We start from the raw sequence: 26,543 nt of genomic DNA, 5'->3' as shown, positions 1-26,543 counted from the left end.
AATACATCTCCGTGACAATTTATAATTTTTGGACGTTCTATTTCATAATTTTTAATAAAAACCTTAAATATTATTTGTACATAATATTATTTTAAGTTGTCCAGACACGCCTATATCGTTCTATACGTCTTATATATAGTTATATCTAATATAAGTGTTGGCGGTGTTTTTTTAAAGGTACCTACATGCTCCATTCTTTTTCAACGATTGATTAACTGAAGATGGTATATATTGTATTTTATATCATGTAATACAATAAATTATCATTGAATATGTTTATCCAAAAAATATTTTCCTCACACACATAATATTAGGTATGCATGTGCGTCTTCGCTTCCCACGTGCAGTGTAATTTGACTTCAGAAGTTATTTCAGTTATTATTTATTTCGTTTTATTTTAATTACAAGACGTCCATAAAAATACATTATGATATAATTATTAGTTGTTCGGCGTTTATAACCACCCACGCCACCCTATTTCTACACCATTCCATTAATGCGTAGGCAATTGTTAGCTTCGAATTCAGTGTCCACTATTATAATAATAATAATAATATATTATTGTACAGAGGTTTAATCGACTTATGTGTTTTTCTCTTAACAACTTGTGACGTACTTAATTCAAAGACATTTATGATTAATACAATTTGAATTATGTTATTTGATACAGGGTTTTTTTTATGTCTCAAATAATTTCCGGTTGTATACCTACCAAATAAGAATCCATGTTAAATTCAACTGCAAATTCAACTGCATTGAATGAATAATACATATTTGAAAAACCTATTAATCTGGAATAAGTTTTCAGTTTTGAATCAAAAAATATCATACTAAAATAAAAGCCTGTACATATTAGTATATTACAATATTGCATATATAGGTACCTAGTGCAAGTAGTTTCAATGATTTATTTTAAATAGTTTCTTGATTTGTACAAATACGCGTGTATTTGTAGTTTTTTTCCTATTTAAGTTTATATAGTCAATATAGTTATGTTAAAATATTGTTAAATTAACGCAAAATATAAAATTTTTTAAGCACTATAATTTCATTAACTGGAACGTACATTTTTTTTAATTACACACTTTATGCGGACATAATAAAAATTATTGTAGAGCCACTTCAAATTCATCGGTTTTTTGAAGAAGTACCTAATCATTTTCAGTCTAAACCTTTATCTCAATCCTATACGATAATCGGAACTTAAAAGTTACGTTAATATGTTGGTTGCCGTTAATTATAATATAATTTTAAACCCGCAGAGAAGTTCTTCAACTGCACGAGCACTAAGAGTTATTGCGACTTGCGAGTAAAACGATCTAATAGAGCGAGAATGCTAATTATTAATATTCTGCGATAAAATTAAAGTTAAATGTTCGTTTTATTGAATATAATAAGTAATAATAATAAAGTCTAACTTTTCTTAATATCATAATATTATATATTTATATGCCAATATAATATATATTATATTATTTTTTAAAAAATATTTAAACTATTATTCTATACTTAATATTAATTAGTGCATTATGTATTGTGATACTATAAAGGTTCATGCTGGCGTGCTATCGTCTTGAAAAAGAAGCCGTCCACCGGAATGTATATTTATAATATAATCTTGATTATAATTTCTATCATTAAATGTTTAACATATTATGAGTACCTGTGATCCATATGTCATAAATATTTAAATAAATTATTGACAGATTATAATGTTTGTACCTAACTATAATATTATACATAAGTTATTTATTAATCTATATAAAATCAATTGATTTGAAATCTTTAATGCACTCGTGTATAGCTCACGTTAGATAAGCTTAAATATATATATCGAGTATGGGATGACTTATGTTTTATAAATATTATAAATATTATTATGCGTTGACATTGTTAAAAATTTGTTTTTCAGACGTTGCCCACTGTCGAGAATCACGCCGCAGACGCATAACATACATGCACGCGCGTCATTCATTGCAACGTACAATATGACTATGACTGTCGGAGTCGTTCAATACCGTCCGACATAACATGAACGAACAGGTAAGACGTTTATTTTTGGTCCGTCGTTTTTATAACAGCAACGCGGAGATATTCCTCTCCCTATATAGACTTCCCCGGGGGACTCATATTAATCTTATATACCGGAGGACATCTATTAATTCCATCGCTGGTTTTTTTTTTACTCCTCGTGTCATGTATAGGAATATATATACGTGCGTCCTTCTCAACCCTTTCCCGCCCGTCACCTGTAAATATAGACGACGCCACACGGCCACACCAATCCTTTCACCACGTGTCTCCTTAGCGCGGGTGCGTATATACGATCGCACATTAATATTCACCACGATATAAACCAGTTAAGGACAGCGATATAGTGGAATTCGACCCCGAACGCCCAACAGTTGGCATGGTTTTCGGATTTAAACGGCGGAAGCAGTGTTTTATTTTCGTATACGCGCGAGTACCTCTGACGGCCGGGGGAAAACAAATTGAGAGAAAAAACCGTTTTGTTTTTTTTTATACCCAAAACAACGCCCTTTTCCCCTTGTTCTTAACCACACTCTTGCAGTGGCTTATTCTAACCAAAGTTGTGAAAAAAGTAAATAAAAACTCGTTTTGTATATTTTATACTGACTACTATATAGTATAGGTATAATATAATATGTATATAATATAATATATTATATATGTCATACTGATGGCGGTGGCATCTACTACTACTACTACTATTACTACACCCCTTTCGTTCATTCATAATCCCGTGTTGACAGATTCCGTTACCCACGAAATAATTACGATACGACTTAAACGTGTGCGTGTGTCGTCCGCCACAGTCGTCGGATATAATATATTTTTAAGTTTTGACGCGTTAATCGATTATATTATATTATTATACTCTAAAACGACCGTTCTGGTGTTAAATTAATTTTAAATTACCGTACAGATGATACAATAATATAAATATAAAATATAATAACATGACGTAGAAACATGAAATAACAATAATAATATTATAATGTGTGTATATTATAATATTTATCAGTAGACAGTATGTGCTATTAAATTTACGTCCACACAAAATATAGAAGTGTAAAAAAACATAAAACTTGCGTACTTGATACGTTTTGTCTAACGGTCATTATTCATTGTCATTATATCGCATATTAAACAGTATACGAGATAGAACTACTCCAAAATTAAACTAGTAAGTAATTTTTTATATGTATGATGTGTATACATTGATGCGGGGTAATAAACTAGCGTGTAATATAAGTAGAAAAATATCAATGAAAGTACACTATGAAATTATTCATATTCTTTTTGTCCATGCCAAATATTCCCTAGTCGTCTTTATAGCTTTCAGTTATTTCTGTCGCAGAGGTCAATCTACATTACTGCCAAGACAAAAAGACGCAATACGCGGGCCCTTTAACAATAAATTGTTATAATAATTATTTTAAAGCGATGTATGGCATATGCCACATAATAATAATATGTACAACTGCAGTACATACGTTTCAAAATCAATATAAAGTTTATTTTAGTAACAATTTGCGTATTATCATATGACGTAATTCGTGATTCGCAAGTATTATAGTACAATATATTCATTATTAACTAGTTTAAGGTGTATTATATAATAGCATGTGTATTTGTGTTGTCTGTGCACAGCATCAGCTCCATAACTAAATTCGAATTCATTTTAACATTTGAATATTGAATGAGTAGGACGAACAAAGTAATAATAATTATAATATTGTCATTTGTGCTCGAATCGATATAGAGATGTATATTTTATTTAAACAAAAAGTAATCGTCATATAATATTTACTTTATCCGTTAAGCCAGTTTCGTTTATACGTAGGTTTTTTTACGTAGTTATTGTAATTTGAACGTTCCAAAAAAATACATTTTTGGTATAAACATACAAATATAATAAAGTTGATATCAATATCGAACACAGAGTGCAGTTATGCCATATTATATTATAATATAATTATGTAGGTGTAGGTACCTCCGATATAGTAGGTATACTTTTCTGATTTGCATATTATTATTATAATATTTTTTTCGTCCCATTCAAGCTTTATAGAAGCTTATAGCTTCCGACTCGCGATAAGTATAGTTTTGGTACCACGGTATCTCGTGCGTTGTCAATATTATTATACTTTGGCTCTGCGCGAGGAATTGCAGCCCGCGCCGCAGCCGAGTTTTAAACGTCACTACGCCGTCCGCGCTCCGAGAGAAAAGCGACGATGACGACGACGACGACGACGAAGACGAAATGATTAATGATTTATCCACCGCGCCGCTCGCTTTTCACGTCCGAACCCTTTTCTCCGCCGGTCGTTCATTTGTTATACGCGTATTCCGCGTTGTTAACTGATCGTAATTGACAAGCGGATGTTCGTTAAAGGTCGGCGAGTATAGGTGCGCCTCCTACTGCACTGCACTGCAAAAAAAAACGATAAAAGGTTTTCTTTTCTTTTCGTTGCTGCACCCCGGCAGGCGGGTTAGTGTAAACTGGCGACCTACGCCGCAGCACTAAAAAGTAATAACGTATACAATTTGTTTTTCGTGGCTTTTTTTTTCTATATATCCGCATGTAACTGCGTAAATCGCGAAATAACTGCGGCGGCATCGCCGAACGAAAGTTTACAGACGGAGAACGACTGCGGGACGCGGCGGACGTGTGTCGAATTCGACCCTTTTTTTCCAACCCCTCTGCTCGCCCGGCGACGAAACTTTTGCCCTTCGGGTGACAATTACGTTTGAATTATCATTCCCCCGGCGCGACCGGTGCATCTTACGTTACAATACGGCCCCGTCCCCGGGAATTCAGTTACCAATTATATCTATTACGATTGTCATTCGTTCGTCCCCGCGGCGCGCAAAATACGAGTTCAATAGCTTGTTAAACAACTCGGCCGATACGAGGGGATCGAAAAATACGTTTTATTTTTTTGCAAAGTATAAAGACTCGATTCTGTGTTTCCCACGCGGCGCCACTGAAACAATAATAATATATAGGTAAATATAAAACGGATTATTCTCTTGACCGCATCGTCGTTGCCAGAGAAAAAGGTATACGCAGCCGCACTATTTGAGCGTATAATATTTCGTTTCGTTTCATAATCGCGAACACGGCGATTGTTGCAGTATTTCAGTGCTTACTGCAGCATCAGAGCTCTGCAGCAAGTTACAATATTTTTTACACACTGTACACAGGTGCTTGCTGCAGAGTATATCGCAGATGGCTGCATACTGATATATATTTAATATATTATAATCGTACATGTGCACCCGACGTTTTAGAGAGTGAACCACTTTGGCGAGAAAAAAATCCACGCCTCGGGTGTTCAAATCATATCTTCGTAATTCCACCGCGCTGTTATATTATATTACATATATATTTATATACGCTATCGATCGAGAAACTGGTCGGTGACTCCGTATTATAGTCTGTTTGTACACCAAGAGCATGCCAATTGCCTACACCTAAATCTGATTATGTCGCATATAATATATGTGTACTGCTGCAAATGTATAACAAACGATATTGACGCGTTAAAATTGTGTTATGTGGTATGGCGTAGTACATACGACTGTAGTTTGATAATCTATCACTTTGCAATAAGTATATACTTAAAACTAGCTACGAGCTGCTATTTCACTCGTCAATTGTCATTTTTCGTTTTGCTTCGTCCGGCGCGCATATAATAGTAATATGTATTAAATATTAATGTGGGTCGAAACGCAAATAACACGACTCTTATTATATTACGTAGGTTCGCATGGCGTTAATATTATATAGCTGGCACAAAAATAATAGCGGTCGTCAATTTTTAATGCGTACACACACGGATTTGCTGCTGACCATAATATTTATAATAATACAATATAATATAATAGTTGGTATGATATTATTTGTGTGTACGGGTATTATAGACGGTGTAGTACGCACTATACCTACTACACGTAATATATAATATACATTATACATCATCGTCGGTTTCAATCGTTATTAATAAAATGGCTTTCTCTTCTATATATACGTGGTGGCGCACAATGCATAATGAATATTTTTTGCGTCGCTTCGAGATGGGTCCAACCATTCATCTTGATCAACTCGTTTTGTTCTCCCCGGATTTCCCGGAGGCGCGTCGAATTCCGAACGTTTAGCGCTTCCAGTGTGCGTGCTCGAGTGCGTGTGTGTGTGTTGTACAGCATTATGTAGACAGAAGTCTTCTCGAAACTTTTCCTCTCCTTAACCTTATTATTGCTGTTCACTGTAGCTGTACACACAAAAACGTACGTATTACATACAATGTCGTAAAACTACGACGACGATGCCGCAGCTGCCGCCGCCGCCGTGATTGTACGCGTTTTTGTGCCAAACTATACCTTCCTCCGAAAACAGCTTTCTCATGTAATTAAAAGGGTTTGCGTATGCATTATGTAGGGCAAAACTCCTCCATCGAGAACACGACGACTGTCAAGACCCTATATTAATACTTAAAAACTTTTCGTTTGGAGAATTATATATAATATATGATACTGGTGCTGATTCCTATACATACTTGGACCCGGCACATATTGGCAGAATTCAGTTGACTTTTAGGGAAAGCTTGAGTCTTATTTTAGTAACAAACATAATATTTCAACCTTGGGTCGAGGGATGGGGATATTCAATATTTTAGTGGGTACCCTTTATCATATTATATTCTACCTACTGTGCACAATAATACAACATACAGCACATAAATGCCATTGATTAAAGAATAATGATCATAACATATAATAGTTGCAGATATAAAAAAAATAAAAAAATAATTTCATTTTTTACATATTATATTCTTATTGAATATATTTAATTAAATATAATATGTTATTTTCAGAAGTTTCTACTGGTTAGGCATAAGATAACTTGCAAACTCCAAAAATATACCAAAATATGAATATTATTTTAAAATAATAACATTATATCGTTCCGATATTGCATACTGTAACATAACAATATATACCTACCCATCAACTCTATTTCAGAGCACTTGGAAATAATTTGAAGGAGATAAGCCTCCGTAGAATTCGTCCTCATCGATCTCCGCCTACGCTATAGCACTGGCTTTTTGCACCAGTACTTTTTTATTTCTACGATAAAGTGTGCATTATTTCGGTATATGGCGTACACGCGGGACCAACTGGAAACGGAATAATAATAATATCAGCAGTGCTTTATATATTATTATTATACCGTCCACGAGCATTGCACATAATATTATATGTACCGCAGTTGTACGCTGGAAAATAGATATGTTCGGCATCTGCGAAAATCGATACTTACCAGGAAACTGGCGGCCGACAATAGTGATTGGATGGAAACGGTCCGGAATTGCGGTCATGAAATTTGTATTAGTTTTATAACGCTCGCACGCGGACTTCAGGCGAGCATAAAAAAAAAAAAAAACAAGAAGAGAAAAATAGAAAACACCATCGATACACACAGCTCATGGTGGCAATGATCATATTTATATGGTTATTTAAAGGTTTTCTTCTTTTCAAGGGCCGAATCCCTGAGGGACGATAAATTCGAGCCGGTCGACCGAATGGGCTACCGCCGTATTTCTACTATTTTTCAATTTTTTTTTTCCACTCTCTCTTTCGCCCGTTTTTTTCCTGCTGTACGTGCGTCTGTCTCTTACTTGCCCTTTACATTTTAAAGATATAGTTGTATATATAGCGGTGTGTTCGGCTCTCGCCGTTGTTTATGGTCCATACAATCCATCGGCTCTAAATCGTGGTTGCCCCGTGCGGGTTTTCTTTATTTATTATATTTTTTTTTCATTCTTTCTTTCTCTCTTTATATAAGTGTCCATAAAATTTTACGCCGGCCAATATAGTTTTACGATGATTTTACATTATCAAAGTTACAAGCCAAGTTTATGTAAAGAACGCGACTTGTACGTAAATTGCCTTACAACCGAACCAATGAATCATGACGTAAAACCGGCAGTGCTGCTGCCTGTTATACTATATACTATATGTTTATAATACACGTATAGGTACGGATATACGCGCGCAAGTTTCTATGTATATATTATACATGCTTTCTATTCAGTACCGTATAATAAATAAACGGCTGCATTAAAATATAGCGAATAAAGTTCAATTATGTGAACCGTACAAACCATTTTGAGTGAATAATAAAATACAAATAAAAATAAAAATAGAGAGTTTGATATCTTATAAGTTATAATAGTTATGTACATAATATATATTATATGAGAATACGTCATGATTAAAAAATAATAATCGTGTCTTTTATTCAACAGTAAACATCGGATAATATAGTATTATAACATTGTGTACTGCATAGAAGTATTATACGTATTATACTATTAAAAAGTATATTATATTTAATAAACTATTTCAACATCACCCCTGAGCGTAAAATTATTTTTTTAATAATTATACCAAATTGTTCATAAGACTGCCAAAAATTTCAGGCGGCGTATATTATCCTTATTCCTTGCTTACAATTTAATAATATTATGTTTACTACACGGATGATGTATATAATAGGGTACAGGACAAAATGTAATCGGATATTTTGTTTTGTCGACAGTATAACTCGATTGTGAGACTACCGTTCCGACTGAGAAGAATTGTAAATTAAATCAAAAACTTGTCGAACTAAAAGTTCTCAATCAGAGTTTATTATAAATCAGTCATGTGCCATGTATATAATATGTTAGCAGTACAACATTTATGAAACCTGCAGTGAAAACGGAAAATTGAATTAAATTATTAAATTTTTTTCACATTTTTTTTTTTTGCGAATTGTAAAGTACTTTGAGAAACAACATAATAATCATCTATTTTTGTCTTCCATCATCTAAAGTTAAAGATTTCTAACGCTCTGTAGAGTTGTTTTTTATATTCCTAGCCAAGTGGTGGGAAAATTTCTGTTCATGTATTAATAGGTCTATACCCGTAATATGTTTTTATTATATATACCCGTAATATATTATTTAATAATAATTATATACAAATACGATTAATCTTTAAAAATGTTTCTTTTAATAACGTTATGTTGTTCAACACTTGTGCGTGAATTTTCCTATTATTTATTATTATTACTATTATTATTTTTATTTCTACCACAAAACCTTCGTCGAGCACTAGTGTACGCTCGAAAAATCGTGATAACACTTGGGGCGTGTGCGACGTGCGTGTACATGCGTATACAATAAAATATTATAATATTGTATTCACGCGTATAAAATCGCGTAAAAGAGGAGAGGACGATGTATATATATTTAAAGAGAGAGAGAGAGAGAGAGAGAGAGAGAGAGAGACAGAGAGAGACAGAGTGAGAGAGATCCGTCGTCGTCGTCGTTGTCGTAACGAATCATTAACTTAATTTAAAACCTCTGTGGAAATTGTATGTTATTATTATTATTATTTTTTATTTAAAAACTTAATCCGATCGAGTGGCGGCGTGGGACACATTGTACGCACAAGAGGAGCTCTAGACAGCAGACGCGTTCCGGCGGGTAGCGGTGTATATATAGTGGGATATAAGTATTCAATCAAAATTCTCGGCGGGAGAGTAAAACGCTCTCGCGCGTTTCAATAATGAAAAGGGTCAAAAGAAAATTGGTATTGCCAGTGGCGCGATGAAAAGGGGGCAACTCTCCGCCGCCCTAGCATTGTCGTCAGTGGCGGCGGTGGTGGAGGTGATCCATCTTGGTGCCCAATATATAATTATTGCCTCCGCTATTTCGCCACAACGCCGTTCCTTTTGTGCTCGTTTACGCCGCTCGCGCGTATTTCTGTCGCCGCGCTCAAATATAATGTGCCACCGCCGCAGCTTTTCGGTTATAGTGTCTTCCATCAAACAAGTGTCAACGCCTCTTGCCACCTCGTCGACAGCTATGTATATTATATTATATTATATTATATCATATAATATATATAGTTCACAGCAGCTCTTGTTTGGCGCAGCAGCCATACACTCTGATCCGACTCGGCTCCTTTCTTCCCGAAGAACGTACAAAAAAACCCGCACGAGTATATAACATAATGCATATTATAATGTTCGGTGGTTCTAATTGATTTTCGAAAAGGGTGTTTTGCCCCCCTACCTCCACCACTCGTTCGGTGCGTGCAGTATTATGATAGATTCGCAAAAGTACATAGTTATTTTTTACACCACACCACTCTCGCCGCACGATCTGCGGACTGCTGCAGTACGTACTACGTATATACATAATAATAATAATGATGATATAATATATTTAGAGTGTTTCGGCTAATTGAAATCCTATACACGCGCATACCTAGACATCGTCGAAATCTATCGGTCTTATTATATATATGTAGGTCGCGCCCTGCATGCGGCAAAGTCGGGTGACGAACCGCATATAAAGGCAAACGAGTAGATATAACAATAATGAACGCTGCAACGTGCACATATTATGTATAACATATATGTATTAGGTATTTTTATTATATGTCACACACCTACACGAGCCGTATGCATATCAGGTAGGTATTTAGCGCGCGGATAAAATAGAAAAATTGCGCAGATAATTGTATATGCGGAAAATATGTTACTCGGGTGAGTGGTGGGGTATTTGTCGACGACGGACGATAGACAGTTGAAAAAGTGTACATACATTATAGGCAGTTTATAATATATGCAAAATGTATACAAGTCTCCACGCCGCAGCGGGAAATATAATAATATATTATATAGTTCGCGCGCGTTATACGGGCGTTTCGGTGCAGACAACGACACGACACGCTACCGCGACCACATCGTAGACTAAATACTTGGCATCTCCGAGGCATATACCTACGCGTAGGTACACGAACGACACGTCGCGGCATTTTACAGTTTTAATATCATATAGTGCCTGCCGAGAACGTATAACATACGCGAGTATGTAGGTATTATATAAGCAGTACTCGGTGCGCGGCTCGGAGACCTGTCGGCGACCGTCGCGGTGGAAATTAAAAACAGTCGGCCGCGGCGAAGAGTTTCATACATACAAGACGAATATATATATATATAGGTGTGTGTATGTGTGCAGCGTACCTACTATTTGTATACGGGTATAATAATATTATGAATAATTCAACGCTGCCGTGAGTGTCGTTGCAGGCCAAACGAAAAGGATGAACTTACTGTACGTTGTTCGATATATAGTATAATGATAGGTCTTGTACGACTAACTGGTTCGCTGTGAAAAGACCACTGCAAAAGGGGCTTTGGCATGCCGTGTGACGCAATAAGGGACGCGCGTGCAGTGGTGACGTACGTCCATGAGACGATGGATATAGCTGCCGGCCGCCACCGCGACAATATAATATCGCGGCTGGCTCAGGGGGTACCCATAACCTATACATCTGTTGTACACATTATATATAGGTACCTACTTTCAGTGGCGTCCTGGTGTCTGCATATAGGCTCATATAATATTTTGACGTTTAACAATATGCTATTGTCATCATTATTATATTATTGTTATTGTTATTATATTTTTTATGTATGTAACGCACCATTCGACGTGTACTTACGCAAATGCTCTTTCGTCCCTATTATCTCGTCTGGCCTAAAAATATGATTGCAAATAATAATGTCACGACAAAAGAACCGCCACCGTCGTCAATCCCCGCTAGCGGCATTCAAAGGAGTGTTGCTCCATATCACCGCTATATATATTTATTCGTTCACCACCAAACACATAGGTGTTTCGAAATGTGTGTTTTTCTTTCTATTACAACTGCCCCCGAGAGAATCGTAAGAATGCAATAATTAAACAATTATTATCCTGTATAATATTATAATATTATATTGTTGGACACGGAGAGGCGGAGGGAGAGATGTTGGATACAATGTACGACGTGGTTTCACTATACGTCCGCATTATTGCAATATTATTTCGTGTGCGAAGAGTCGTCAAACGATGATGAGATACAATAATAACGATATCATACTACTCTGATCGAACGAGATTCTTCGTGGTTTTGCGTGTCTCTTATCGATCGATAAAAATCATTCCGACGGTATAAAATGTCACGGTACTCGCAGTATAGTGACTATAGAGTCAGCTTAAACTGGTTTTCGATTTCGATATAATCACGCGTTTCATCTGCGCGATCAGGGGATAATAAAAAACGGCAGGGAAAATTAATCGCCGACGAGTCCGATATTATAATGCAATAAAACGAAATCAGTATAATAATTATTGTCGTCGTCTTGCGCGTTCGTTTTATGAGCCATTGATTTATATCGCATTTATTATTCCACCGTCTACTAAAACAAATGGTTTGTATAAACATTATATTTCGTTTTCATATGCACATAAACTTAACGTTGCGAAATGTATTTCCCCATCGTCTTTGTCTGCCATCGTGTTCGTGTCACCGCGCGCACATACAATATATTATTATATTCTATTGCATCTCATAAACGTCTGAGTCCGAGTTCAGGTATTTGTAGCCAGTGCTAGATTCGGAAAAGAAATAGTTATAGAGTTGGTACTTTATTGACACATGAAATTTGCGTTTCAAGCTAATTATTATCGACCTACTGTAATATAACCGCCGGAAGCGGACGTCTCCCTATATTTATCACACCCTAAAACGTATAACCACAAACCAACAGATATTACAAAACTCGTCATGATTACCTATAGGTAGGTACTTAAAAGTTTCAACCATCATAAGTGCATAGGTCTTTTGCAAATTGCAATTGATGTATTACTGTCATTTTTTTTAAATGGATCAATAATAAAATATAGTTTTAAATATTTTAATTAAGTTAGTTATTTCTATTATAATATATTCTATACGCTAATATAATATTATGTTGTTTATTTTTTGTCTAAAGCTTCTAAAGTCAGTCCCAAATTATAATTATTAGAAGAAACATGTACCTACCTATAATATAATGACTAGGCTAAAATCGTGCCTAACCTTTCAACATTAACAACATAAATTTAACTATTCACCCAGTGCTCTGCTATTAATAATACATTTTGAAAAAACCTAAATAAATTACCGTCCTACCTGATTCGAAAAAAGTATAAGGCTATACGCTTAAATAATATTACAATCATGAGATGGAATATGTGAATAAACCCTGTCGTCGCTTATGTAAAGAGGTGACATACACCTGTACCTAATGTACACTATATAGTAATATAGTATTGGAAAAATAAATTCGAGTAATTTAGATGGAATAAATTGGCGTAGTAGTTTGTTTGACGAAAATCACTTAAGAGTTGAAACTGTTGGGTGTGCATAAAAACAAACGTCTCGCGTCATTACAATATATAACATAACGCGGTTGGCACTTATTATTTTATCGGAGTATGCGACAAAGTCATGTTTCGTTGTCCATAAATCGGTCGCGTATTTATCAATATTATTAAACACGCGTACAAGAAACTTACATAACATCGAATGTCATAATATAAGCTTTTATGTAGTGCTTAGACACGAATGACTAGGAATGTGGGTAGATGAATATTTAAATTGCAAAACGTTGCCGTTAAGCCAATAAAAGAAAACTAGTTATGCTTACGAACACGCCGCCGCGCCATCAACAGCCAATGTTTTTATTCTTTCCCCACAATGCCCACAATATACACCACACGTGCCCCCTGTACACTGCACGAGTATAATATTGTAAATCCAACAAAATAATACGAATTTATAACCACCGAAATCGCGCACGTCCTTTCTGCAGCATAAATGTATTATATATTATTATATCATATTATGGGCGTCAATCGATGTGGGTTAAAAAATTGTGTCAAAAACACGGCGGACGTCACGCGTACAGCATATTATATCAGTCGTATTATATTCGTTGGTAGTGACGGCGATATGAATTGGAGCGGAAACTGAAATGTCAATCAAAGTCCCCAAGGTAAACCCACGCAACTGCTTCGAATCGACTAAAACGCACAAATTTCGAGTATTTTATGGAATTTTAGAAGAAAAATCCCGCTATATACTATATAGTATACACTTAATATATCTAATATAAAAATTAAAATAATAATATCCGTATAAAAATATTTTCTAATATTGGTAATCCGAGCATCGACTATTTAATTGTATATATTATATAGGTATATGCTGATTCATTTGTTCGACAGCTAGTTTCGCTACGAGAGAGAAACATAAAAAACAAAACTCGTTAATATTATATTATATTATGTTATTTTTGTTTTCTTTTGTACTAAAGGTAAAATTAAAATCGTTTCACCGTCAACAGAGCACAAATAAAATCAACGTGACGAATTTTATATAGTATTCGACTAAAATTGTGTTGGCACTACAACGAATTTTTTTTCATATAATTATCGAGTTTTTATGCATATTGTACGGTTTGCACGTGTCGTCGTCGTCGTAAATAATTATTATAAGGTTAGACATCATCCCTCTTCCACGCCCTAACCCGGCGATACGTGTAAAGCGTGAAACAAAAACCCGAGGCACGAATATAATATTATAATATTATAATACAATGTTACGTTATAATCTGTTTGCAAGAATTTAATTTGCTTAATTTACCGTGCGCGTGGCGTAATACATAAAATTATATACGAACTACGAACAATCATAATATATTAATATATTTTTATGATGGCAGTAGATAGGTACATAGTTTGTGTATAACATAATACATTATATATACATATATAATGGCGATGAGGAGTTATTTTTTCTGATTCAGTATTTTTTCTGTTTTTTTCCGCTCTACATGTACAACGGTGATCCGGTGAACTGGAAAAAAGACGACCGCCTAGGAGAATAATAACTCGGGCGCGGAGAGGGGAGAGGGTTGAGGTCTATACACACACACACACACACACACACACACACACACACACACACACACACACACACACACACACACGTATATTATACGATATAAACAGCATCGGAGCTCGCGTATTAAAAGCGCATTTAACGTTCATTAATCAGAGCCGGTCTTGTTATCTCTTCGGCAACGGCGAGCGCGTGCTGCAAGTCATCGTACGTACAAAGTAGCGTAACCGCGAGAAAAAAAAATTAGAAACGACGCTGCACGCACGCCACTACCCCGGTATATATATTATTATACCCCGTATTAGGCGTATATAATATAATGGTACCTATATAATATATATATATTAGTATATTATATGTGTGTGTACGCCCGTCGGTTTGGCACGCCACTACGATACGTGCTGCTTATCAGTGGCGACGGTTAATTACTGAAGAAGGGGCCCGGAGGAGACCCGATAGTCACAATAACACACATATACCCGTCGCGCGACATGCCGCCGCCGGACACGCATCAATCACTAAACATACGTACGATATTATTATATCCTCGTCGACACGCACAAAGCTCCTTCTTCTTCATCTACTTCTTCTTCTTCTTCTTCTTCTTCTTCTTCTTCTTCTTCTTCTTCTTCTTCTTCTTCTTCTTCTTCTTCTTCTTCTTCTTCTTCTTCTTCCCACCTTACCGAAGGTAAAATAATAAAATAATACGTGCTCCGCACCCATAGACCCGATACACCCGTCCTTATATATCTATACATATGCATCATGGTGTATACACATAATATGCAATTATACTGTCTGAGTATATAGTGTGCGCATCGCTGTGAGATGGTTTTGACATTGTTACTCAATATAATATAACGATTATAATATTATAATACATCTTTTGAGCCTACGCGCTACAGCGGTGAATTTCAAAGTTAGATGCTATGTGCAGTCTCCTATCACGTAACGATGAGGGAATAGGTACCTATTATATGAATATCATATTAAATTGTTAAATGTTTTTAAATGAAAAACGGATCACAGTACGAAGTCTCTAATTATGTGTATGTGAGGGTGCGGGTGCCACTGTACCAGAGACAAGAAAAGACACCATCGGCGTTTTCCCGAAGATCGACCGTACAATGCGCTACCGTGAAAATGGTAGTTATAGGTATATATCATCGAATAGCCCTGCAAACATTTATTGTCATAATATACTGCACTTCATGTCAATAGTGATTTTAATACGACGGAATTATTGAGTGCTGCGGGAGTCGGGACGAATGTGATTTTTCACCGTCGGAAACAAGGCTAAAGAAATAACGCACTCCTGGTAGTCTGCAGTATATGCACGGGCATGGTGGCGAGGACGTGGTGGTGGACGACTTAGAAATTCTAAAATGAAATGAACTCGTGGATAATTTGCCATCGACGTAGTCGTCGAGCACAAACGCGAGACTGTAATGTAATTTAAAAGGAAATAGGAGGCCGTTCGAGCGGGACTAATGCGACGAACAAGGTGTGTATATATATATATATATATATATATATATATATATATTTATGTTTAAAGAAGGAAAAAAACACGCAACTCAATGTGTTTCCATTGCCCGAACCACCCACGTCTGCGGAGAATAAATAAAAGCACGCGTCGTGTGTACCGGAGTTTTTTTTTTGTTAATTCCACGAAAGAAAAAATATAACATTGCATTTTCGGCACAATGAATAGGTAATTGTATTTTTTTCGCAGATGCCTAAGAAGATTTTGATTGCGCCGCACACATGTGCAGTCTCTTCACGCGGCAACACAGTATTATATTTATATAGGAACCCATATTGTTATTAAAATATAATATTATTTTGCGTCATGTAGTTGATAAAATATATGTGGTGCAGCGTGCGTTGAATTATTCGTAAATTCTGTGTGGTGATGGACCCGCCCTGAGTTTGGCGAACTCGAATGAAAAATATACCGCTGCAGAGAGAGAAAACCGGCTCGTCACGAAAAACAACACGGCCGAAACACACAATAATAAATATGTCAAGCGATGGGACCGGCCGGATACGGCGGCGTTATCTCGGCGAGAGCGCGTAAAAATGCGACTTCATCCATCATTGCTGCAGCAGCTATAACGTCGGTCCCTGCTCGAGATAATTAAACCCCGTGTAACAACGGAAAAGTTGTTTTTAAAAAGTCACACACGCCGTTTTAAACGTTATGATTGATGACAACAAATATTATTATTATTATCACCTACGCGAACGCCGTCGCACGACTATACGCGGTGTCACAGCCACCACAGCTATATAATATTAAATACATTAAGTATATACATAACGTAGGGCAGGGTCGTTATAATATTATGTTAGTTTATGGTCTAAGTATATGTAGTCGTATAGGCTTGTAAAGCAGTATATGTACACAGCACTAGCAGAAGTAGTAAAAGTAGTAGAAATATGTATAATTATAGTATATGACGTATATATGCGTGTGGTAAAATAATATCACGTAATAATACGTATTTTTTTTATATTTTTTATTATTCTTGGACATTTTGGCAATCGAATTATTATCCGATCGAGTTTTTTTGCGCAAGGCGTATTATAATATTAATATAGCTTCACCTACGTACAATATACAGTACACACACATGCCTATTATACGACGTGTACCTATAGGTATATATTGTATACGTATTTTTGTTTAACATTATAATGTATGTTGTGCAGTGCACGAATTGAAAAACGCGTCTGAACGAGCTATTAAGGACCGTGTTGTTGGGAAAAACGAGAATCGAAATGGGAGAGAGAGCAAAAAAAAAGCCGTTCACAAATTTCACGATCCATCATTCTGTTTATTCTTCTGGCTGCCGATTTTTCAGCGTTTCTCTCGCTGTTATATATACCGTCTCTCATTATTGCCCCGACCCTCGCGCTCGCAGATCGGTACCTCCACGCGTATATGTATATATATATATATGAATGGTATAAGTTTGGCGTGAAAAGTTTGAAGTATACACGTCGTATAGTCGTCGTATACTCGCGGTGAAAGTTTTGCGTCGAACGATGGGGATTTGACATAACCGGCGTTAAGTGTCTGGGTATGGATTTCGCATTAATCACCCCCCTTTGGGCGCGCGTCTCACTACCTCACCCGCGTAATGACAGTGCGTCGAACGCTTATATTATTATATATATATTTCTGCAAAGGCGATGGTATACTACAGAGAATAGACAGTGGCGACGGTGGTAAATACATATACAATACATATATATATATATATATCACGCTTTATCTCGTCCATGCACCTCCGTCACTGTATAGTCATCACTATAATATAATGTATATATATATACCACGGCATACCACCTATCTCTCGACGATGACTATGGTAAAAAATATATATTATTATACATTGTACGGGGATCATCATCAACTCACCCTTCTTTCCGACTCGTGCTATACATTACGTATACTCGCTGTCGTCTATATATTATACCTATAATAATAATAATAATAATAATAATATAAAAGAGTTACGTGTAGTACTTACCTATATAGGATATACGTATACTCGCCAAAGATCACCCGATCAACTACTATATTATGATGTATAGGCATAACTTGTGCGTGCACAAATAATAATTGTGGCTCCTTGAAAAAAAAAAACCCCTGTAAATAATAATGATTATAGCGCGGGGTGGCCATGGAATATATATGATATAATATAATATTTAATAATGAAAAGAAGAGCAGGATATTATATTCTAAACAGCGACGTGTGTGTTTTTCGGTGGCGGTGCAGCGCGCATAAATAATTATAAATGACAAATCGTTCACGGGCCGTTTAGACAAAGCTGGTTACACGGTAGACAAATCAAAGCGGTTGTCGCTGCAGAACTGTACGCATATTTCATATCGAGGAGGAAGGGTCCCAGGGGAGGTCCTAAGTAGCTTCCATAAATCAAAAAATACCGCCGCCACGACGGAGGAAAGGGTTTGGGCGGCCACCAAATGTACATCACTGCAGTAGGCTCGAGCATATTATTATTATAATATTGTATATAATAAAGCAGCGGAAAAATGTCGTACATCGCAATGTGCCACCGCTGCTGCAGTTACAAGTAGGTATCTATTTAAACATCGCCGCGCATACGTATAATATCGTGTAATAATTCTTTTTTTTTTTTTTTTGTTCTTTCATCCATCCATATGATCCATATGTGTCTCGCGTAGCGAGACAAACGTCTCATAAAATAATATATTAGACACCCGCAGCGGCGCCGCGTCGCACATGCACCTCCTGCGGATGTTAAGAGTTATGTGTACTTATATATGTGCGTATAGCCGCAAAGGGTTGAGAAATATTGTTTTTCTTCTTCCGCGACGTAAGATACCTACGTGAGAATGCAGTACAATATATTATTATTATATGTATTATATCATATCGTTGCGGCCCGGATACCGCGATTAAGACCCTTTTGGTGCAGACGTTTTACTATATCAGATAATATATTATAACATACCAGCTATAATAATTATAATTATTACTGTATCGGAACACAATTCTATCGTAGGCAGGATAATGAGGGGGCTGCGTTTACTGGGAGGGGTTTCGAGGATGTATTTTTTATTGTCCCGCTATAATACTGCAAATATAATATATACATTGTACTGTTTATATTACATTGAATCCAGCCCCTATCCCTATACGGAAGTAGCTTTAGTCAAATCAATAGACAATTTGAATACACCATAGTTATACGTTCCATTATATAGTGTCGTTACATCATGTAACGGCGTTTGCAGGATATGGATGTTAAACGCAAGCATATAATTATATCTGTATAATGTAGTATACAACTCGCGGGATATTAAAGTACGATGCTAGTCTCAAAAACGACGCACCGAACCGCCATAAGCGTTGGGAGAAAATAAAACCCCTTCATCCCTTATTGCATTTGAAATGCTTAGAACGTACCACATCGACGCGCGTTGCAGTCCGTCACCCGCTGAGCGCATGTACATGCGATATATTAATAATTGGCGAACTCTATATGGCATATATAATATTGTAATATGACATTGTCGGATAATATAACATTATTACATATTTTGTTATATTGTACGATATTATATATATTACCCTATACTCTTATATGCAAGAGTACAACGGCGACGACGAGCGCCACGCAATCGCGTAATACTGCAAGTATAATAATCTGCCTTATATAGAGCGAGATATATATATATATAGAGAGAGAAGAGAGTCAATTCCACAGACTTCCCGAGGATTAGAGTACCGCCACGCACACAAAGAGATGCGGTGCGTATTATATAGATATATAATATGTATAATAATAATATGTGTGTGTGTGTGTGTGTGTGTGTGTGTATAACTCGTGTCGTTGCCGTAAACCCGTCCGCAGAGAGTGTCAATACGACAACGGCGCACTGTGCGCTCTATATCAGCCTATGTGTGTGTGTGTGTGCGTATAGTGGTAATGATGATGGCGGCGGGCTCATATTGAAAGATTACGTTGCCGTTCAGTGAAAGCGCGCCGCCGAGTCGTCACATATTTAATACGTATATATAGATTATATACATTATGGTCCCTTCGCGAGCGCGCCTCTTACCGTCAGTGGAGACCGTGCGGTGGGTCGCGGGGCGAGCTTAGACTTTTATACAAAAACCTCCGAGGCATTACTCGCGCAGGGTCTACTCCGCCGGTCCCGGTGTGTGTGTTAATAACACTTCCTCAATACCGCCGCGCCACCACCGATTACTTTACACAAAAAAAAGCTTTGCGCGTATTATGTATACTTTCTTTTTCTCATTTCCCGACACCCTCGAGCCGACCGAGGATTATAATATTATCATCGCTTGTGTGTCGTACGCGACATTTCCGTACCGCAAATAATAATAATATATAATGCTGCACTGTTGCGGTCAACAGTCGTACGATATTATAATATAAAACTTATATTATCATAATACGTCTCGTGTCATAGGCACGTTTAGAACGAGACCGAATACTCGTGCCCGTCCGTTTCAATCGATTCGATACCATCGTAATCCGTCGGTACGAACGTCGGTTTGTACGCCGTCTTGTAAGTGTTGTGTCTATAATATAATATTATCTAACATAATGCCATGACGTCTAAATAAATTTACTTACTATACGAGCATCAGCTGTAATAGACTCACAGCCTATGGTTAAGACGTACACGATTCATGCCTTAAATCAATTGATGGTATATTTATATGTATACCGTGGTATGGACGTTACGGGCACATTTCATTCTGACCGCGCATTTCCGCCGGACAAAAATCCCCATAAAAAATCGTATCTCTAATTATTATTATTCGAAGAAACAAATTAGGTTCGACCACTCAACACACAACGCGCTATAATATGTATATATCCGACCACTCCTTCGTGCAGGTGATGGACATAACAACAACACAATTCAAAAAATGATGTATTAATATTATTACCTATAGTGTATACGATAATATAATATTACTTAACGCGCAGTGCCTGTAATACCATTGTTGTTGTCCGCGAACTTATTTATACAAAGGTATAATAATATTATTATCTATACAGTTTCGAGATCACATCCATACCGATTTTCCGTGCGATGTCAATCACGTCTGTATAATATTATAGTGACGCATAAATTATAATAATGATTAATTTACAAAAAACGCTTGTATTATACACGTACGTATATCATTACGTTTATCCTTCTAGGTATTTCAGGCGCATTGTTATAATAGCAATAATTAGTAGGTCACTACCTGCGTGAAGCTGTATATACGCGCATCGACAGCAGTGGTTTGATTATAAATTTATTATTATAATAATATACGGTGCGCACATATTTATCTGCGCCTAGGATTTGATACCTATCTCGCTTTCGGTAGACTATACGTTATAATTTATAGTTTTCCTCTGTAACATTTTCAACATCGTCTAGAAATTGGCCATTATAGTTGACGTCGGAGGATATTTATTTTTTTCACCCAAATAGATTCATAATTCAAATAATTCATACGTCTTGTGAGCAGCAAGTAGCAACGTGCATATTATACAACCACGCATAATTGGTATGTATTATACAATTTTAAATAGATATTCACATTGTTTCCAATCAATAACATACTACGTGTGATTACAAACGCGCGAGTCTATACGTATCAAACCACACGCTCCACTCAGATTTAAAAATTCAAACAGTTTCAGGCGTAGTAATATCGTCCTACAAGCTATTTCCTACAAGTGCTTTGCATACCATTCAACATCCCAGGAAACCCACCGGGAAGGCAAAAGAGGAACTGGTGTAGAGACCTAATAGAAATATAGAAATAATTTTTAAAAAAATGCTAATAATAATAATTAAATAATTAAATAAGTCAAAAATATAAGCGTTCATGCTCTTCAAAAGTATTACTGTTGATTAGTTTCTTTAATCATATCGTTCAGGTACAGAAAAAAAAGTACCATGCATTACATAATATATTGCTTATTGTATAAATATATTTACCTTTACAGATCGTTGTATATTTATCAAATAAATGTTAAAAATTAAAAATATTAAAAATATTATTTATGTGATTGTGCGTATATACCTATATATATATATAGGTACAGTATGTCCCAGAAGTCCCGTGTCACCCTTAGTATCTCCGTGGAAAATGAATATATTTAAATGCAGTTTTTTTACAGTCATAAGTATGGAAATTCTGATCAAATAACATAATATTAAATTTTTTTTTTTCAAAAATTCAAAAATTATCAAAAAAATTTTTTAGGAAAATAAGTTTATTAAATTTCCTAGATAGCCATTTTGTTGATCATATTTTTTAAAACAGTTAAAAAATAAAAATATTAAAATTTAATGAAAATCCTCCAAGTTAGGGCTAATTATTATTTTTAATTTTAGCCGAAAAATCAGCGTGATTTATTGTAATGATTAACATGTGAATCATATTTTGCTAATGTCGTATTCATGGATAACAGAACTATTATTCTTAGCAATTCACAATAATTATTAGCTCTGACAATTTTCATTAACTTAAAATTTTTTTTTTTTAAGTGTTTGAAAAAATACGATCGACAAAAAGGCTATCTTGGAAATTTAAAAAACTTATTTGCCTAAAAAATTTTTTTAATAATTTTTGAATTTTTGGAAAAAACAAATCGAATATTATGCTATTCAATCAGAATTTCCATACTTATGACTGTAAAGAAAACTGCATTTAAATATATTGATTTGCCTCGGAGATACTAAGGGTGATACGGGACTTCTGGGATATACTGTATATCGATAGTTTACGTGTACCTACTCGAACCTCTTGCCGCTGATCTTTGTAATTTTCACGCTGATTCGACTATCATTCACCGAAAATTATTTAAATCGCCACTATAATATATTATGTACGTGTTATTATATACATGGACATTAGACAACGTTATATTATACACGGCCCCATAACGCTCTGCCAAGATCCACATCGGCCGTTTTCGATTCGGTTTATTGTGCTCTCGTCGTCCAGGACTGTAGCAGAATTTCACATGTGTTTCGCTTGCGGCCGAAACGACGGACGGCAGTCACGTAGGCGTGCCGATTTCCAGCACACTCCGGACCGGACTCTTATTTCGGTAAAAAAAATCGTGTTCAACTCTTCTTCTTTGCGGCGATCCCAATATTCCTTTATACGATATGTATATATTATTTTAGTCTCGTTCGGACCTTATAGAAATCCCACATACTCCGACTGGCACGCATTAATTTTTGGTGTCCTATACCTATTATAATAATGTATATTTTTTTATTATTATGTATTGATCTTAAGCATCTGAAACTATGGCATTAGCATTTTAAAGGAGGGTTACGGTTAATTGAGGAACACGTGTATGTGGGGTCGAGAATTCGTCATTATAAACCCGAGTGGTCACCCATCCGGGACCTAGCGATGCCGGGTGGCCGATACTTGGCCTCAGCACACATTAGTGACTGAGACCAACCACTGAACACACCGGGCCCCGTAACATATTATATATTTTTTTATTTGACCGTTTCCACATCCCTGGTGATTTGCCTATACTTTCGTATTATAATATTATTGTTTTTATATATTATTATTATTATTATTATTATTATTATTATAAAGTTCCCGTCAAACGCACGCCCATTGTGATACATGGTCAATTGAAATGACGCGCAGTAGTCGTTAAACATCATTCACAGATATATTTACCTCACTTGCGGCATACCGTCGTACTCGATATAACTCTTCAATCCATTCGTATAAGTCGATTTCAAATTTTACACATATTATTTCATAAGCATTTTCGTTTATCGTCGACGTCACCAATAGGTAAAATAAAAATATTGCAGCCAAAGGCGTATGCTGGGGGGGGGGGGAAGGGGCAGTTGTCGCCATAACACTTCATAGGACGGGCAAAGATATCGACCCCGATAACGCCCCTCGTCCCGTCTTAAACTCTATCTCATTATAAATATCACAACTCTTTTTTCGTATTACACCATTATAATATAATATGCTTGGGCTTGAACATAATTATTTTTCTGCACTGTGCGTTTTATGTATATTATGTTTAATAATAAATTACTAATTTGTCATTAAAGTATATTTATATTGTAGGTACACTTAAAGTTTTGCTCATTAAGTCTGTTGGATAGTAGTACCTACTAACTTGTTATATTTTCACTAATTTAACGATTATACAAAACTTTGAGGACTGTGCAATGTATATATACACATTTTTATTACATGTATGGATTTATTATTGGTAAATTATTTGAGAAAAATATGAGTGTCAACTCCTCCCCAACTATATATTTCTAACTACAATACTACAATATTGGTAAAAATATTTAATATACTTTGCCTCCCCCCCCCTCATCGTCCTGCGTATAAAAAATTACGTCAAGTTATACGCCACACAGCTGATGGTAACTATAATTATACTACTATGTTTATTTTATGGACACCAAGTTTTAACGTTGTAGTTTAACCGTGACGAGATCGAGGAGTATATCATATAGGAATTACCTATATAATAATGATAATATAATAGACGCGTACGGAGTAGTTACATATATTATATTTTGACGTTAGAGAGTAGTATACATAACCACTCGTATAACTTTGCTATTACAATTTTATTATTTTAATGATTCATTTGTTCACGTTACAATCGAGTTATTACACATTATTTATTAGAATATTAACCAAATTGTTTGAAAACACATAGGTAGGTACAATTATGATTTTCGTAAACGGCCGATTCATTTTTGTAAGTAGACCGAACTGGACGTTGTGCTGCATCGTTAGAAAACAAAGTCATTATTATATCACATTATTTAAATGTATATTAATAAAGAAAAAATTTAAATTAACACATTTCAACTATTCGGACCACCTGAGTGTGGGTTTGTTGAAATCAAAACAATTTCTAGAATTTATTATTTAAACATTGTATAAACAACACTTGATGATGTTATGTAGTGTTGTCGAGCACCTATATGTTATTATATTCATCGCAGAGGATAAACAATTTCAAACACGCTTATAATTTTATTATAATTATTAGATAATATGTGGGCACAACGAATAATTAACTCCAGTAACTTAACATATCACGTGTATTATATTTATATCATGCATAAGTATATATAATTTTTATGTCGTTAACGAAATGCGCAATGTTGCTATAATAAACAATTGCATGCATATATTTATTATTATGTGCGAGCACCGCTAATTCTTTTAAACATTGTAAAACGCGTGTCATATAGGTAGAACACGTCATAGTGACATAATATTATTGTTTTGATGGAAGACATCTCGTTGTAAATACACACACGAGTATAAACGTTATTTTTTTCGCAAATTTTTTATCGTTCCACATAATATTATATTATACTGTGGGCAGGAATGATTCCAGTGACATGATTAGGAGGGAGGGGGGCAGTCATAATTTTCAGAAAATGTTGATGATTTTTTTTTGTAATTTTATTTTTAACAATATAAAATTGTTTAGAAATACAGCTTGAGGAGGCCGTGGCCTCTAGCTCCCCCCTGGAGGTTAGGCTAACCCCCTGGAGCCGCCCCTGGCTGTGAGAAAGTCGTAATGAAAACAATATATTCCGTCAATACAATATATATTAAATATTAATATACTTGCAGCTATAAAATTTCTACACATATATTATAGGTACGTATAATTTTAGTGATAGCGTCACTTCCGTCACGACTGCCGCTCATAGTTGTTTGGTATATAGAGGAATTTCGTCAAATTGTGCTGCAGAAAATCTGCGGCAGAAGCTACGTTTAACGTGGCGAGTCGGGAGACGAGGAGTGCGTAATGTAATATAATATTATACTGCTTCAAATGGGCGAGGGGGGAGGCGAGACGAGTCTGCATGACAATCGAGTGTTGTTACAAACTAAAAAAAGAAATAATCTGTAAGCCATTAACGTCGTGCGGGGCTAACGATCGTTGCACACACACACACATAATACGTGTATAAGTATTATTATTAATAGATATATGTTATATAGTATATATTATTATTATATGTATATAATATACTGCTGGAGATAGAAGTGCGCGCGCGTTGAATGGGTCCGTGGTATATACTGGCTGCTGCAGAGTCGCGATGT

The 26,543-nt window shown here is 35.7% G+C and overlaps 1 protein-coding gene across 1 annotated transcript in view; it reads left to right on the top strand.

Annotated features, from left to right (window-relative positions):
- Positions 1-26,543, top strand: part of LOC100168120 (GATA zinc finger domain-containing protein 10) — a 176,149-nt gene that overhangs the window by 62,462 nt on the left and 87,144 nt on the right. Inside the window, exon 2 of the mRNA XM_001951936.5 lies at positions 1,913-2,043. The gene's annotated coding sequence lies outside the window, so the exon portion shown is untranslated. The remainder of the gene's footprint in view (positions 1-1,912; positions 2,044-26,543) is intronic.

Source organism: Acyrthosiphon pisum, chromosome A1 (assembly GCF_005508785.2).
Source record: "Acyrthosiphon pisum isolate AL4f chromosome A1, pea_aphid_22Mar2018_4r6ur, whole genome shotgun sequence".
Taxonomy (NCBI): Eukaryota; Metazoa; Arthropoda; class Insecta; order Hemiptera; family Aphididae; genus Acyrthosiphon; species Acyrthosiphon pisum.
The sequence above is the reverse complement of the archived record's forward strand: the minus strand, read 5'-3'. Positions and strand labels throughout refer to the sequence as shown.